Genomic DNA, 16,723 nt, shown 5'->3' on the forward strand with positions numbered 1-16,723 from the left:
AAAGGCAGGAGACGTGGAACCTGGGTCCCTGAACTGCCCCTCAGGCTAAGGAGGTGCCCTGACTTTCCTTAACTTGGGGGTACACTTGATGGTTGTGAGGCCCAAGTCCCCATCTCCTGTTTAGCCCTGAGCTAAACCCACAACCCCCTCCCCAGGAGGTGAGACATGGAATAAAGTGAACTTCACCAAATAACACACAAGGAAAAATAAAACAGACACCACGGGGTTAAAGCAACTAAAAACCCAAACTTAGCTTTATCTGCCACCAAGGCTCCAGACAGCAAAGAAAGGCACCCGATCAGCATCCAGCAGCAACTCCACTGCTCCAGATAAACTGAACCCCCTCTCCACCAGGTAGGTCCAGTCTTCACCAAGGTTGGTTAGCAAATGACCAGTATTACCAACAGGGAGCAGCAGCAGCTGATGACCTTTTAAAGGAAGGAGGGGGGAGGTTACCACCTGCTGACTAATTAAACATGTAGTAACACCAGCAGCCACCGGGGGCAAAACTCCATATTAACCCCAGAGGCCAGAAAGGAAAAGGTTCATATAAGAGAGTCCAGACTCTGCCACGGATTCGAAAATGGATCGTGACAGTGCTATTTTCTCAGTTTAATAGCGCAGAGAGGCCAATCCTGCTGCTTCTAGTTCTAACGCAGGTGTGTTTGTGCCTTGTTACCCCGGCGTTACTCTGCATGTCTGTGCTCTTACCCTTTGCTCCTTTCCCTCTAACCAGCTGGGATACTGTTGTCTGTTAAATGTATGGATGCTGCTCAGTTCTCTGCTCTGCTGCATAGCCGTACATGTGTTGTAGAGTCTTTGCTCTGCTGCATGACCATCTGCACGTGCAGTCCATGGCTGCCACTGCGGAAGCTATTCGTGGATTGCGAGGTCCACTGAAGCTGGAGCATGACTTTCCACGTGTCCAGGCCTGCAGCTGCTGCCAGGTGCCTTAAAGGGAATCTGTCACCCCATTTTTGGCCTATAAACTGCAGCCACAGCCATCAGGGGCTTATCTACAGCATTCTGTAATGCTGTGGACAAGCCCCCGATGTTACCTGAAAGATAAGAAAAAAAAGTTAGATTATACTCACCCCGGTGTCCGGTCCGGTGCCTCCCTTCTTCTAGAGATGATGTCCTCCTTCTTACTTCTTCTGCGGCTCCTGCGCAGGCACACTTACTCTGCCCTATTGCTTGAGCTCCTTTCTAGATCGTGTTCAATCTGGTGCCTGGAGGAAGTGTCCGATGTCCAGAGTCTGGCAAATGGTGCCTGAAGCCTGACGATCGCTGTCTGGTTCCTGGAGGTCATGTCCGAGGTCCGGAGCCTGACGACTGCTGCCCAACATTCTGCCGATGTCTCTGATGTCCTGCCTGAGTCCTGATGTTCTCTGCCTGGAGCCGTGTCTGTAATCTGGAGTCCAGATGTCCAGCCTGTGTCCAGATGTCCAGTCCGTGGTCCAGCCCGTGTTTCAGAGTCGGTCCTGAGCTGCCATGCTGATTTTCATGGACCTATTCTGTCGGTGTCTTGCCTGTGTCCTGATGTCCTGCCAGTTCCCTGGGGTCCTACCTGTGATGACGCCTGTGCAATGGAGGTGTCTGATGTTTTCCTACTGTGCCTGCACTATGCCAGAGGCCCGAAAGAGAGGACCTTCTGGTATGCCTGTGCCAGATGACCCCGGACTGCATCAACCCTTGTTGACCTAGTGCATCGTCTGCTAACCTGGGAAGTGTGCCCTTCCTTGATGTGCGGAATCAGGAGCCTGGCATTATTATGTCTTGTGTTTTTCCCCGCATCAAAACTCTCCAATGGCCCAACTCACCCAAAATATTAATCATATAATTGCAATGCATGGATGCATGGGGCAGGGCCTGGAACAGGGCTTGGACCAGCATTTCTAGCTTAAAACTGATCATTAACAGGTGGACGAGAGACAGGTGTAGGCCTGATACCCTGAGACACCTGCCAAATTCAGGCAAGAAACAAGTGGGAGACCCAAACATTTCCAAAAATAAGGGGAAGACACCACTAAATTATAATCAATTTCCCCAGAGTAGAGAAAGTATAATTAAGCTTTGACACTCCTTCCACTACAGGCAAGCCACCAGATGAAGACACAACTTAATCTCGATATTTCCAAAAATTGTTAACAACAAAAGCAACAGCAGGCACAGGATCCATGACAAAGGTGTCACATACTACAATAACATAAGATCAATGCAGCCCACTGAAAACTACACCATCACCCAGTCTGCGATTGGGGTGCAAAAGTCATTGAAGATCTAGGACTTGTTCATCTTGATGAAAGCTAGGCCTCTCAGTCATTTTTGAAGACCCAAATGCAAAAGGGTCCAAATTCCTCCTGATGGTATGGATATTGAGCTGAAGATATTCCTCCACCATCCTCTCCAGTCATTCAAGTGTTAGACTTACACTATTCTGCTGGTGCATGTGTTGGTCTAAAAAATGTGTGAAATGACTCTCAGAAATTGCTTAGGCCACTTACACTGTGATGCACTAATTGTGCGTGGCTGCTGTCTAGGGGAAAACCACTCTTAATTTTGTGTACAAGTGTGTTATGATACTCCAGCAGCATATGCGCACCCATTACAGGGGGAAAGGATCTGGCAAAATTTACTCTTGTACCATGGATCTAACAGAGTGGCAACCCAGTAGCCAGCACCATTTCTAATTCTAAAAATATGGGCATCATGTTGTAGATAGTGCAGAAAGAAGGCACTCATATGTGGGGCACTTTCATGAGGTCGGAGTCCATGGTGTTCTGGCGGCAGGGTAACTCTCAAGCTTGCTTCCTACATCCTCTCGCGCCAACCACAGATAACAGAGAGGGGATCATTATTCTCTTTATCTTCTGACTGTTGCATCACCTCTTCCTCCTTGTCCTCCTCCATTTGTTCCTTGGCTCCTGCACCTTCACTATAAGTTTGTCTGGTATCATGACCCCCCCTCGGCTGTTGTAATCCACCCTCCCATGGCACCCGCTTGTGCGACAACAGTCCGGAACTTTAAGCCATTGCTATCACTTCTGCATCTTCCTCCTCTTCCTTTGGGACGACCACAACCTCCCGCAGACTATTCAAAGTGTGCTCCAGCATGTAGATGACCGAAGTAGTGATACTGGCATCACCAGCGGAAACAATCTTAGTTATTTTAAAACTGTGCAGAAGGGTGCAAAAGTCCTTCATTTGGGCTTACTACGCAAGCGTGATTTTCACCACATCTGTACTATGCAAAAGGACGCATTGCACCAGGGCTGGTCGCTGCTGCCACAGTCACTGATACATGTGGAGAGTGAAATTCCACCATGTCGACAGATCGCATATAAAATGGTTAACTGGTAGGCCAAAAGCCCTCTGTTGCCTGGATGGCTGACCACAAATCTTAAGCTGTATGACTGCGATTTCCAAAGCATATTAATTTAAACACTGCCTGATTGTGGCGAGACCTCGCTGCGCAGTACGGAGGAAGAGGGGGATTCTCTCTGCAATGTTGGAATGCGGGTCTCAGGAAGAGAGAGAGGTTGAAGGTGCAGGTGGAGGCCCTAGAAGAGGTGGAGGAGACAAAAGCAGTGGTTATTCCAAGACTTGGTGTCTATTGACACCTTGGAGTCTAGTGGCTTAGTTCATCATCCCTTATTGTGAAGTGGTTTATTTCGCCATCCCCCGGTAAGTAGTGGTTTAGTTATTCAACTCTAGGTGTTTAGTAGTTTACTTTTCCAACCCCTGATGTCTAGTAGTTTAGTTCTCCATCCTCTGCTGTGTAGTGGTTTACTTCTCCATCCCAAAGCACCCTGCAAGCCTTTGGTGATTCCAGCCCCCTTCCCCATCTGTCCGCACAGGTACCCAGTGCCTAATCAACAAGTTGTAAAGACCCCTGACCATGCTTGCTCGTCAAGGTGTCAGTAGTGAAACGCAGACTGACAGACATTGATTTTTTCAAGTAACGGCTGACGTTGTCTGCGACATGCTGGTGTAGCATAGGCACAGCTTTTTTACATAAGTAATGGTGACTGGGCAACTGGTACTGTGTGACTGCGATGGCCATTAGCTTTCAGAAAGTGACTGCATACACCAGGCGGAAAAGCAGCATTTCCATGGCAAACAGATTGGAGATGGTGAAGTTCAAGCTGTTAGCTATGCCATGTGTAGGAGGTGAGAGGTAGCACTGTCATTCAAGTAGGGGACACTCACTCAGCAGCCACAAAATCAGATCCAGCACAGGTTTTCCACAAAGACATAACAGTCCATGTGGTTTATTCAGCAGCATAAACCCATAACAGCAACATAAAGTTCACTTAACAGCATAGCGTCAGAGTTCAGCTCTGTTACTCTGTAGTCATAGAGGTTAAACATGCACAGGCTTTCTAGCCTCGGTTATCTCACCCACGTCAGGGTCACTCATACTGCAGATGTCCATTGGGAATTCCAAGGCACGTGCAGCCATTAACACAGCGTTCACTTGCTGTCAGAAGGCAGCCCCCATCTCTCTCTCAGACAGGGCCTTCCACACTGGACCAACCAGGTCCCAGCATTCACCACATGAGACCTACCCTGGCCACATTATATGGTCCATAGCCACGCCCACCAGGTCACATGACTGACCTCATCACAGGTCCTTCAACCACTCACACTCTTTACAACAGTGTTCTTTAAACACACCCTCTGGGTGGGTTTGTAGGTAACCAGGCCCCCCCATCTCTCTAGTTACCTGGAGACTTCTCCCTGACACATTGAAGCAACACCTCAGCAATGTCATTGCTGATCCACACACATACATAAGTCTCCATCTCAAGGCCACCCACCTTGAGATACATAAGGGTCCTTCCATATTCTGCCACTCATCCTCTCTCTTGGGACATCCACACAGCGCCCCCTAGCAGACATAGTGGTCATTACACCACAGAGGAAACAATCTTTTATGTGCCAACAACTGCAGGACCAAGGGCTGGCTGCAGTGCGGGAGGGAGGGTGGAGTAAGGAGAACACGACAAACTGCTGGACTGTGAATGATGTGCAGACTGAGATGTTATGGTGGATTGAGAAAGATGTGATGTGTTTGAGAGCTGTCAAAAACAGCAGGCATGTCCACTTCCGTAACAACTGATGTGCTGTCACTCACCGCAAATGTAGTGGGTAAACAAGTGGAGGTTCTGAGGCCGGAGACTTGTGTGAGAACACTTAGCACAGCGAAGGAGCAGGAAGAAGCAGAAGATGCGGTTGATGGGGGTGGACGGTGGGTGGCAAGGCACACTAGGCCACATTTTAGTGCAGTGAATTTCCCAGACTAATGCATGTTGATCACTCATGTGCTGGTTCATGCATACATAGTCAATATATTGCAATTTTTGCCTCTACTGAGGGTTTTTTTTTTTTTTTTTACAAAGTTAGCAGATGGCCTTTTTTGAGACCCAACTGCAGGTTCAGGCTAGGCAACCCTTTCCAACCACATGAACTGCACACCTGCCACCATTGCTGGTCACAACCAGAGTTGTGGCTGAGGATGCAGTGCTTCTCGTGGTTGCATCACTCGCACATCTGGGGTTCCCCACAGTCAGTTAGGAAAGACATGCTCTTTCTGGAACTCATCGACAAGGTGTAGAGGAGTGGGTCCTGCAAGCTCTGTGTCTCGAGGTAACTCTGGACACTGATCTCACCTTCAAAATACATATCCATGCCATTTCCACTTCCTGCAGACTACAACTCAAAAATATTTCCCAGATCCGTACATTCCTTAATCAAGAATCTGCAAAAACCCTAGTCCATGCATTCATCATCTCCTCTCTCGACTACTGCAGGCCACTGCTTTGTGTCCTCCCTTCTAACAGTCTTGTACCCCTCCAACCCATCCTAAACTCTGCTGCCCGACTAATCCACCTATTCCCCCACTATTCCCCAGCCTCTCCACTCTGTCAATCCCTACACTGGCTCCTCATTACCCAGAGACTATAGTTCAAAACCTTAACCATGGCATACAAAACCATTCAAGACCTGTGTTCTCCATACATCTGTGACCTAGTCTCCCAGTACTTAACTGCAGACAACCTCCTCAAAATCTCCTTCTCTACTCCCCTCTTATCTCTATAATGAACACTAATGCAGACTTTAAACAGAAGTCTGCACACATGTTCCAGGGAAACCAGATGGTCCTAAAGTGTGTGGGGAGAGAGGCAGTGAGCCTAGCTGTCGGTGTAAAGGACCTGAAGCACGTGACCACTGGGGGAGCGGCCAGGGCCAGACGCTGAGTAGCAACGGTGACCAGCGAAGCCAGAGGGTAGTCAGGACGTGCCTAAGTCAAGCCAGGAGGTCGGAGTAGTGCCAAGGGATGATACACAAAGTTGTCAGGACGTAGCCAGAAGTCAGAAAACCGAAGATATCAGAGAATTACCAATGGGTCAGACAGAAGGAAGGTCAGAATATAAAGCTGGGGTCAGAACCAGAAACAGACAATCAGCACAGAATCACAAGGCAATACTCAGAACGGGAGGATGGATCGGGTCAAACACTTGAAGGCAGAAACAGACAAAGCAGTATGCAAGCACACCAGGGGTCATCTACTCAGCCAGTAATGAATGTATCACTGACAAAGAACCCTTGGGAGGGGTGGTTTCTTATAGCCCTCCCAGAACATAGGGAGGCCACACAAAATTAATCCTGCGCGAACAGAAAAGGAGATCCCATCCACAATCATGACAGCAACCCCCCTTAAAGGGGGGGGGGCACCAGGCTTTCCAGGATGCCTGGCATGAAATGCTTGCACCAACCGATCGGCATGTACCGAATTGGCCGGGACCCAAGACCGATCCTCAGGCCCATACCCCTTACAGTGAACCAGGTACTGCAGCTTACGGTGCACCCACCGAGAATCCACAATGCGACCCACCTCATATTCCAAGTGACCTTCCACCAACACTGGAGGGGCGATGGCCGAGGAATCCTCCTCAACGGCATCCAACGATTTTAAAAGGGACCTATGGAAAACACTGGAAATTTTGAAGGAGGCGGGATTCTGCAACCTGTAGGCTACCGGGTTAACCACCTCCAAAATTTCATATGGACCAATGAATTTACGACCCAACTTGGCAGAGGGAATCTTGAGTTTAATATTGCGGGTAGACAACCACACCTTCTCCCCCACTTGGAAGGCAGGACCCGACACCCTCTTTTTGTCTGCAAAGAATTTATACCTACCCTGAGCCTCAGTGATGTTCCATTGGACCTCCCCCCACAGGACTCTCAGACGCTGCACCATACCTTCTGCCCCCGAGCAGCCAGAATCAATTCGTGAAAACTCCCCAAAGTGTGGGTTAAACCCATAGTTGACCAGAAAAGGAGATATTCCTGTGGACTGACTCACCCAACCGTTGAAGGCAAATTCCACCAGAAGCAACGCATCACACCAGTCATCCTGTCTGGAAAATGCCAGACAGCGCAGAATTTGATCCAGGGACTGGTTGGTACGTTCAGACTGGCCATCAGACTCAAGGTGGTATGCAGATGAAAAAAAGTGAGATTCACGGTTTTTTACAAAATGCCCTCCAGAACTTAGCTACAAATTACACTCCTCTGTTGGACAACATATTCAATAGCACACCGTGCAAGCGGACCACATGCTGCACAAACAACTTAGCCAAGGTTTCAACAGAAGGCAGAGCGGTCCGCACCGACCTCCACCCGCAGAGCCGCACTCCACATAGAGAATAACGGAGCCTCCGCCACCGACCTCCACCCGCAGAGCCGCACTCCACATAGAGAATAATGGAGCCTCCGGCACCGACCTCCACCCGCACTCCACATAGAGAATAATGGATCCTCCGGCACCGACCTCCACCCGCAGAGCCACACTCCACATAGAGAATAATGGATCCTCCGGCACCGACCTCCACCCGCAGAGCCACATTCCACATAGAGAATAATGGGGCCTCCAGCACCGACCTCCACCCGCAGAGCCACATTCCACATAGAGAATAATGGGGCCTCCGGCACCGACCTCCACCCGCAGAGCCGCACACCACATAGAGAATAATGGGGCCTCCAGCACCGACCTCCCCCTGCTGAGCCGCACTCCACATAGAGAATAATGGAGCCTCCAGCACCTACCTCCACCAGCAGAGCCCCACTCCACATAGAGAATAATGGAGCCTCCAGCACCGACCTCCACCCGCAGAGCCCCACTCCACATAGAGAATAATGGAGCCTCCAGCACAGACCTCCACCCGCACTCCACATAGAGAATAATGGAGCCTCCAGCACCGACCTCCACCCGCAGAGCCGCACTCCACATAGAGAATAATGGAGCCTCTGGCACCGACCTCCTCCCGCAGAGCCGCACTCCACAGAGAATAATGGAGCCTCCGGCACCTACCTCCACCCGCAGAGCCGCACTCCACATATGGTAAATGCTAGACTGTATGGGCTCCTTCCAGGTGTGACGTCAAGTGACTTGAGGAAATTGCCATGGACTTGGTATGTCCCCTGGATAAATCTGCTAGTGGGCATTAATGCATACTGGTCATACGTGACTATGCTATGCGGTACGTCGAAGCAGCTCTCCCGAGAATCTTCTCTGCGAAAAGCCCCCCAGTCCCCTCACTAGCCTCCCCCTGTGGGACGCAGCCCCCCAGTCCCCTCACTAGCCTCCCCCTGTGGGACGCAGCCCCCCAGTCCCCTCACTAGCCTCCCCCTGTGGGACGCAGCCCCCCAGTCCCCTCACTAGCCTCCCCCTGTAGGACGCAGCCCCCCAGTCCCCTCACTAGCCTCCCCCTGTGGGACGCAGCCCCCCAGTCCCCTCACTAGCCTCCCCCTGTGGGACGCAGCCCCCCAGTCCCCTCACTAGCCTCCCCCTGTGGGACGCAGCCCCCCAGTCCCCTCACTAGCCTCCCCCTGTGGGACGCAGCCCCCCAGTCCCCTCACTAGCCTTCCCCTGTGAGACGCATCCCCCCAGTCTCCTCACTAGCCTCCCCCTGTGAGACGCAGCCCCCCAGTCTCCTCACTAGCCTCCCCCTGTGGGACGCAGCTCCCTCACTAGCCTCCCCCTGTGAGACGCAGCCCCCCAGTCTCCTCACTAGCCTCCCCCTGTGGGACGCAGCTCCCTCACTAGCCTCCCCCTGTGGGACGCAGCCCCCCAGTCCCCTCACTAGCCTCCCCCTGTGGGACGCAGCCCCCCAGTCTCCTCACTAGCCTCCCCCTGTAGGACGCAGCCCCCCAGTCCCCGCACTAGCCTCCCAGTCCCCTCACTAGCCTCCCCCCGTGGGACGCAGCCCCCCAGTCCCCTCACTAGCCTCCCCCTGTAGGACGCAGCCCCCCAGTCCCCGCACTAGCCTCCCAGTCCCCTCACTAGCCTCCCCCCGTGGGACGCAGCCCCCCAGTCCTCTCACTAGCCTCCCCCCGTGGGACGCAGCCCCCCAGTCCCCTCACTAGCCTCCCCCCGTGGGACGCAGCCCCCCAGTCCCCTCACTAGCCCCCCCCCGTGGGACGCAGCCCCCCAGTCCCCCTCACTAGCCTCCCCCTGTGGGACGCAGCCCCCCAGTCCCCTCACTAGTCTCCCCCCGTGGGACGCAACCCCCAGTCCCCTCACTAGCCTCCCCCTGTGGGACGCAGCCCCCCAGTCCCCTCATTTCTCTCCCCTCAGCAGGCACAGGCTGTCAGACCCAGTCTCCTCTCACCTGTTGCGGTCTCCTCACACAGTGACCACTGACAACAACACTGGACACTGTACAATGCCTAGACTGTATGGGCTCCTTCCAGATGTGACGTCATTTCCGGGGGCGTGTCACACCGGAGGGGGCGTGTTCTGACAGCAAAGGCAGGAAGAGAAGACGCCATTACACGTGTCTCTGCCGTCTGGTACAGGGAGAGAAGCTTCCATTACACATGTGTCTCAGCTGTCAGTGACAGGCAGGAGGGATTAGTAAGTAACAGGTTGGTGTCTTCTTAGATGTTTGGTTGATGGGGCTGATACTTGGGGCTAACTAGTGGGATTTGGGAGCTGTTGGGGTACTGGAGGGGAGGGGGGATTAATGCATGCTTACGGAGTCTATTTGGGGTCCGGGGGGGGGGGGGAGTTAATGTATGCTTATGGGGTCTTGTTAGGATCCGGAGGGGTTAATGCTTGCTTGTGGGGTCTATTTGAGGTCTCGGGGGCTTAATGCATGTTTGTGGGGTCTGGTTGTACTTCGGGGGGTACTAATGCATGCTTGTGGGATCTGGAGGGGGGTTAATGCACGCTTGTGGGGTCTGTTTGGGGCAGGGGGGTGGGGGTTAATGCACGCTTACGGGTCTGGTGGGGTTCCGGGGGCGTTAATGCATGCTTGTGGGGTCTGGTTGGGGGGTACTAATGCATGCTTTTGGGGTAGGGGGTGGGGGTTAATGCACGCTTGTGGGGTCTGTTTGGGGCAGGGGGTGGGGCTTAATGCACGCTTGTGGGGGTCTGGTTGTACTTGGTGGCGTACTAATGCATGCTTTTGGGGTATAATGCACGCTTGTGGGGTCTGGTTGTACTTTGGGGGGTACTAATGCATGCATGTGAGGTCTACTTTGGGCTCCCAGGGGGTTAATGATCGCTTGTGGGGTCTGTTGGGTCAGGGGGGTGGGGGTTAATGCACACTTGTGGGGTCTGCTTTGGCTCCCAGGGGGGTTAAGGCTGGCTTGTGGGGTCTGTTTGGGTCGGGGGGGTTTAATGCACGCTTGTGGTGTCCTGGGGGGGTTAATGCACGTCTGCGGGGTCTGATGGAGTCTCTGGGGGGGTGTTAATGCACGCTCCCGGGGTCTGGCTGGGTACCGGGGGATTAATGCACGCTTGGGGTGTCTGGTAGTCCCGGGAGAGGGGGGGTTAATGATGCACGCTTGGGGTGTCTGGTAGTCCCGGGAGAGGGGGGTTAATGATGCACGCTTGGGGTGTCTGGTAGTCCCGGGAGAGGGGGGGTTAATGATGCACGCTTGGGGTGTCTGGTAGTCCCGGGAGAGGGGGGGTTAATGATGCACGCTTGGGGTGTCTGGTAGTCCCGGGAGAGGGGGGGTTAATGATGCACGCTTGGGGTGTCTGGTAGTCCCGGGAGAGGGGGGGTTAATGATGCACGCTTGGGGTGTCTGGTAGTCCCGGGAGAGGGGGGGTTAATGATGCACGCTTGGGGTGTCTGGTAGTCCCGGGAGAGGGGGGGTTAATGATGCACGCTTGGGGTGTCTGGTAGTCCCGGGAGAGGGGGGGTTAATGATGCACGCTTGGGGTGTCTGGTAGTCCCGGGAGAGGGGGGGTTAATGATGCACGCTTGGGGTGTCTGGTAGTCCCGGGAGAGGGGGGGGTTAATGATGCACGCTTGGGGTGTCTGGTAGTCCCGGGAGAGGGGGGGGTTAATGATGCACGCTTGGGGTGTCTGGTAGTCCCGGGAGAGGGGGGGGTTAATGATGCACGCTTGGGGTGTCTGGTAGTCCCGGGAGAGGGGGGGGGTTAATGATGCACGCTTGGGGTGTCTGGTAGTCCCGGGAGAGGGGGGGGTTAATGATGCACGCTTGGGGTGTCTGGTAGTCCCGGGAGAGGGGGGGGTTAATGATGCACGCTTGGGGTGTCTGGTAGTCCCGGGAGAGGGGGGGGTTAATGATGCACGCTTGGGGTGTCTGGTAGTCCCGGGAGAGGGGGGGGTTAATGATGCACGCTTGGGGTGTCTGGTAGTCCCGGGAGAGGGGGGGGTTAATGATGCACGCTTGGGGTGTCTGGTAGTCCCGGGAGAGGGGGGGGTTAATGATGCACGCTTGGGGTGTCTGGTAGTCCCGGGAGAGGGGGGGGTTAATGATGCACGCTTGGGGTGTCTGGTAGTCCCGGGAGAGGGGGGGGTTAATGATGCACGCTTGGGGTGTCTGGTAGTCCCGGGAGAGGGGGGGGTTAATGATGCACGCTTGGGGTGTCTGGTAGTCCCGGGAGAGGGGGGGGTTAATGATGCACGCTTGGGGTGTCTGGTAGTCCCGGGAGAGGGGGGGGTTAATGATGCACGCTTGGGGTGTCTGGTAGTCCCGGGAGAGGGGGGGGTTAATGATGCACGCTTGGGGTGTCTGGTAGTCCCGGGAGAGGGGGGGGTTAATGATGCACGCTTGGGGTGTCTGGTAGTCCCGGGAGAGGGGGGGGTTAATGATGCACGCTTGGGGTGTCTGGTAGTCCCGGGAGAGGGGGGGGTTAATGATGCACGCTTGGGGTGTCTGGTAGTCCCGGGAGAGGGGGGGGTTAATGATGCACGCTTGGGGTGTCTGGTAGTCCCGGGAGAGGGGGGGGTTAATGATGCACGCTTGGGGTGTCTGGTAGTCCCGGGAGAGGGGGGGTTAATGATGCACGCTTGGGGTGTCTGGTAGTCCCGGGAGAGGGGGGGGTTAATGATGCACGCTTGGGGTGTCTGGTAGTCCCGGGAGAGGGGGGGGTTAATGATGCACGCTTGGGGTGTCTGGTAGTCCCGGGAGAGGGGGGGGTTAATGATGCGCGCTTGGGGTGTTTGGTAGTCCCGGGAGAGGGGGGGGTTAATGATGCGCGCTTGGGGTGTCTGGTAGTCCCGGGAGAGGGGGGGGTTAATGATGCGCGCTTGGGGTGTCTGGTAGTCCCGGGAGAGGGGGGGTTAATGATGCGCGCTTGGGGTGTCTGGTAGTCCCGGGAGAGGGGGGGTTAATGATGCGCGCTTGGGGTGTCTGGTAGTCCCGGGAGAGGGGGGGTTAATGATGCGCGCTTGGGGTGTCTGGTAGTCCCGGGAGAGGGGGGGTTAATGATGCGCGCTTGGGGTGTCTGGTAGTCCCGGGAGAGGGGGGGTTAATGATGCGCGCTTGGGGTGTCTGGTAGTCCCGGGAGAGGGGGGGTTAATGATGCGCGCTTGGGGTGTCTGGTAGTCCCGGGAGAGGGGGGGTTAATGATGCGCGCTTGGGGTGTCTGGTAGTCCCGGGAGAGGGGGGGTTAATGATGCGCGCTTGGGGTGTCTGGTAGTCCCGGGAGAGGGGGGGTTAATGATGCGCGCTTGGGGTGTCTGGTAGTCCCGGGAGAGGGGGGGTTAATGATGCGCGCTTGGGGTGTCTGGTAGTCCCGGGAGAGGGGGGGTTAATGATGCGCGCTTGGGGTGTCTGGTAGTCCCGGGAGAGGGGGGGTTAATGATGCGCGCTTGGGGTGTCTGGTAGTCCCGGGAGAGGGGGGGTTAATGATGCGCGCTTGGGGTGTCTGGTAGTCCCGGGAGAGGGGGGGTTAATGATGCGCGCTTGGGGTGTCTGGTAGTCCCGGGAGAGGGGGGGTTAATGATGCGCGCTTGGGGTGTCTGGTAGTCCCGGGAGAGGGGGGGTTAATGATGCGCGCTTGGGGTGTCTGGTAGTCCCGGGAGAGGGGGGGTTAATGATGCGCGCTTGGGGTGTCTGGTAGTCCCGGGAGAGGGGGGGTTAATGATGCGCGCTTGGGGTGTCTGGTAGTCCCGGGAGAGGGGGGGTTAATGATGCGCGCTTGGGGTGTCTGGTAGTCCCGGGAGAGGGGGGGTTAATGATGCGCGCTTGGGGTGTCTGGTAGTCCCGGGAGAGGGGGGGTTAATGATGGGAGAGGGGGGTTAAGGATGCACGCTTGGGGGGGGGGTGTCTGGTAGTCCCGGGAGAGGGGGGTTAACGATGCACGCTTGGGGGGGTGTCTGGTAGTCCCGGGAGAGGGGGGTTAACGATGCACGCTTGGGGGGGTGTCTGGTAGTCCCGGGAGAGGGGGGTTAAGGATGCACGCTTGGGGGGTGTCTGGTAGTCCCGGGAGAGGGGGGTTAATGCGCGCTTGGGGTGTCTGGTAGTCCCGGGAGAGGGGGGTTAATGATGGGAGAGGGGGGTTAACGATGCACGCTTGGGGGGGTGTCTGGTAGTCCCGGGAGAGGGGGGTTAATGATGCGCGCTTGGGGTGTCTGGTAGTCCCGGGAGAGGGGGGGTTAATGCGCGCTTGGGGTGTCTGGTAGTCCCGGGAGAGGGGGGTTAATGATGGGAGAGGGGGGTTAAGGATGCACGCTTGGGGGGGGTGTCTGGTAGTCCCGGGAGAGGGGGGTTAACGATGCACGCTTGGGGGGGTGTCTGGTAGTCCCGGGAGAGGGGGGTTAACGATGCACGCTTGGGGGGGTGTCTGGTAGTCCCGGGAGAGGGGGGGTTAACGATGCACGCTTGGGGGGGTGTCTGGTAGTCCCGGGAGAGGGGGGTTAAGGATGCACGCTTGGGGGGTGTCTGGTAGTCCCGGGAGAGGGGGGTTAATGCGCGCTTGGGGTGTCTGGTAGTCCCGGGAGAGGGGGGTTAATGATGGGAGAGGGGGGTTAACGATGCACGCTTGGGGGGGTGTCTGGTAGTCCCGGGAGAGGGGGGTTAATGATGCGCGCTTGGGGTGTCTGGTAGTCCCGGGAGAGGGGGGGTTAATGCGCGCTTGGGGTGTCTGGTAGTCCCGGGAGAGGGGGGTTAATGATGGGAGAGGGGGGTTAAGGATGCACGCTTGGGGGGGGTGTCTGGTAGTCCCGGGAGAGGGGGGTTAACGATGCACGCTTGGGGGGGTGTCTGGTAGTCCCGGGAGAGGGGGGTTAAGGATGCACGGTTGGGGGGTGTCTGGTAGTCCCGGGAGAGGGGGGTTAAGGATGCACGCTTGGGGGGTGTCTGGTAGTCCCGGGAGAGGGGGGTTAAGGATGCACGCTTGGGGGGGTGTCTGGTAGTCCCGGGAGAGGGGGGTTAAGGATGGGAGAGGGGGGTTAAGGATGCACGCTTGGTGGGGTGTCTGGTAGTCTCGGGAGAGGGGGGTTAATGACGGGAGAAGGGGGTTAAGGATGCACGCTTGGGGGGTGTGGTAGTCCCGGGAGAGGGGGGTTAATGATGGGAGAGGGGGGTTAAGGATGCACGCTTGGGGGGGTGTCTGGTAGTCTCGGGAGAGGGGGGTTAAGGATGCACGCTTGGGGGGGGGGTGTCTGGTAGTCCCGGGAGAGGGGGGTTAAGGATGCACGCTTGGGGGGGTGTTTGGTAGTCTCGGGAGAGGGGGGTTAAGGATGCACGCTTGGGGGGTGTGTTAGTCCCGGGAGAGGGGGGTTAAGGATGCACGCTGGGGGGGGGTGTCTGGTAGTCTCGGGAGAGGGGGGTTAAGGATGCACGCTTGGGGGGGGGGGTGTCTGGTAGTCCCGGGAGAGGGGGGTTAAGGATGCACGCTTGGGGGGTGTCTGGTAGTCCCGTTTATGATGGGGAAGCTGGACGTCCGATGGGAGTGGGTGGACGTCCGATGGGGGTTTGTGCTTAAAGGGGGGTGGACTTCAGATGAGGTTTATGTGGGGAGGGGTCAGGTGTTGTATTGCCAACTGTTTAGGCCTGTTTCACACTTCCGTTTTTGTGTCCGCCAAACGGATCCGTTTCCGTTTTTTTGACGGAAACTGATGCAAACGGATCCGTTTTTAAAAAAACGGATCCGTTTTTTTGACGGATCCGCGGTAACCACTAATGGAAGTCTATGGGACAAAAAAAACGGATCCTGCAAAAAAATGGCGGATCCGTTTTTTTACGGAAACCAACGGATTTTGACGGATTTGAAAAAACGGAAGTGTGAAACAGGCCTTAGCAATAAGGTTCCGATACGGCTTTAAAGAAGGCACCACTTGGATATGACACAATGTTATTATACAATCATTAATTTAAATGATAAAACACCAAATTAATGGAATATATGATAATAATATAGAAATTACGGGAAATAGAAAATAGTATGATATTGCGTATACTTATATCTTCAAACTACAAAGGTTTTGGTACATATACTCACATCAGAAAGAAGAAGAGAAAGAGTCTTCACTAGGGGCACTTACATCATCTGTCTGGAAATACTTCAGCTGGAGAAGCGGTCTGCGAAGACAGAGAATGCTTCCTAGGATCTACACTGCGAAGAGCGTCCCCTTACACAGGTCCATAAAAGCTTCTGCCTTGAGTGACTGCTTTACCAGCTTTTATATGCTTTAAACAAAGGTTTACACAATATAATATTGTGCAAACATGAAAATACACAAGTTAGTTGTCTGATGTTCCAATCACATGACAGTGGCCACCTATCATGAATAAATAACATCAAACAAGACTTGCCTCTTCGGACTATTTACTCCTGTCCTAATATTTACACATAAGAGTAAATTATACACCGGGGTATAAACCAGAACAAAGTTTCTTTCCAACAATATACTATGATCAGAACCCTAGCACAAAATATATATATTTCAGACTACAGTTAAAGAGATCTTTAAGATTGGATACACTATAATGGGTTTCAGATTGCCAACTATATTCCTGGTTCTACATTAGGCTTCCCCAGCCATATTTCTATGGCCTTATGTACACTAATGTGCAATTGTCTATATGCCTAGTCCACTTTTAACCCCCATATGCTTTAAGACACAAATATCAGGTGATGCCTTGTCAATATACTCACACCATTCACTGCTCTTAAAATTCAAGTAAGTCACCAGCGTACACAAAGGTTAATTCTTGCCAGTAATCAAGATTAAACATACTGTTTCAACAAGCATTGTCTTTTAGTATACTCAACACTAAAGGCCCCTTTACATTTAGTGATGCACCAGCGATCCACCCCCATCAGGATCGCTTGTGCATCGCTAAATGATCGCTAGTGAGCTGTCACACAGGCAGACCTCGCAGCGACATAGCGCACGATACTCACCTTTCACACTCGGCGATCCTGGTGTCGTCACAGCAGGAAGCG

General features: G+C 54.3%; 1 long non-coding RNA gene across 1 annotated transcript; it reads left to right on the forward strand.

The window, feature by feature from the left end:
• The first annotated feature begins 9,685 nt into the window (after positions 1 to 9,685).
• Positions 9,686 to 16,084, forward strand: LOC141094363 (uncharacterized). Its single transcript, XR_012233030.1, has 2 exons — positions 9,686 to 9,936; positions 15,756 to 16,084. It is a non-coding gene; the product is annotated as an uncharacterized lncRNA (long non-coding RNA).
• The last annotated feature ends 639 nt before the right edge of the window (positions 16,085 to 16,723 follow it).

The sequence above is a fragment of the Dendrobates tinctorius genome, unplaced genomic scaffold, assembly GCF_039654945.1.
Source record: "Dendrobates tinctorius isolate UK_male_01 unplaced genomic scaffold, ASM3965494v1 ptg000063l, whole genome shotgun sequence".
In the NCBI taxonomy this organism is placed as follows: domain Eukaryota; kingdom Metazoa; phylum Chordata; class Amphibia; order Anura; family Dendrobatidae; genus Dendrobates; species Dendrobates tinctorius.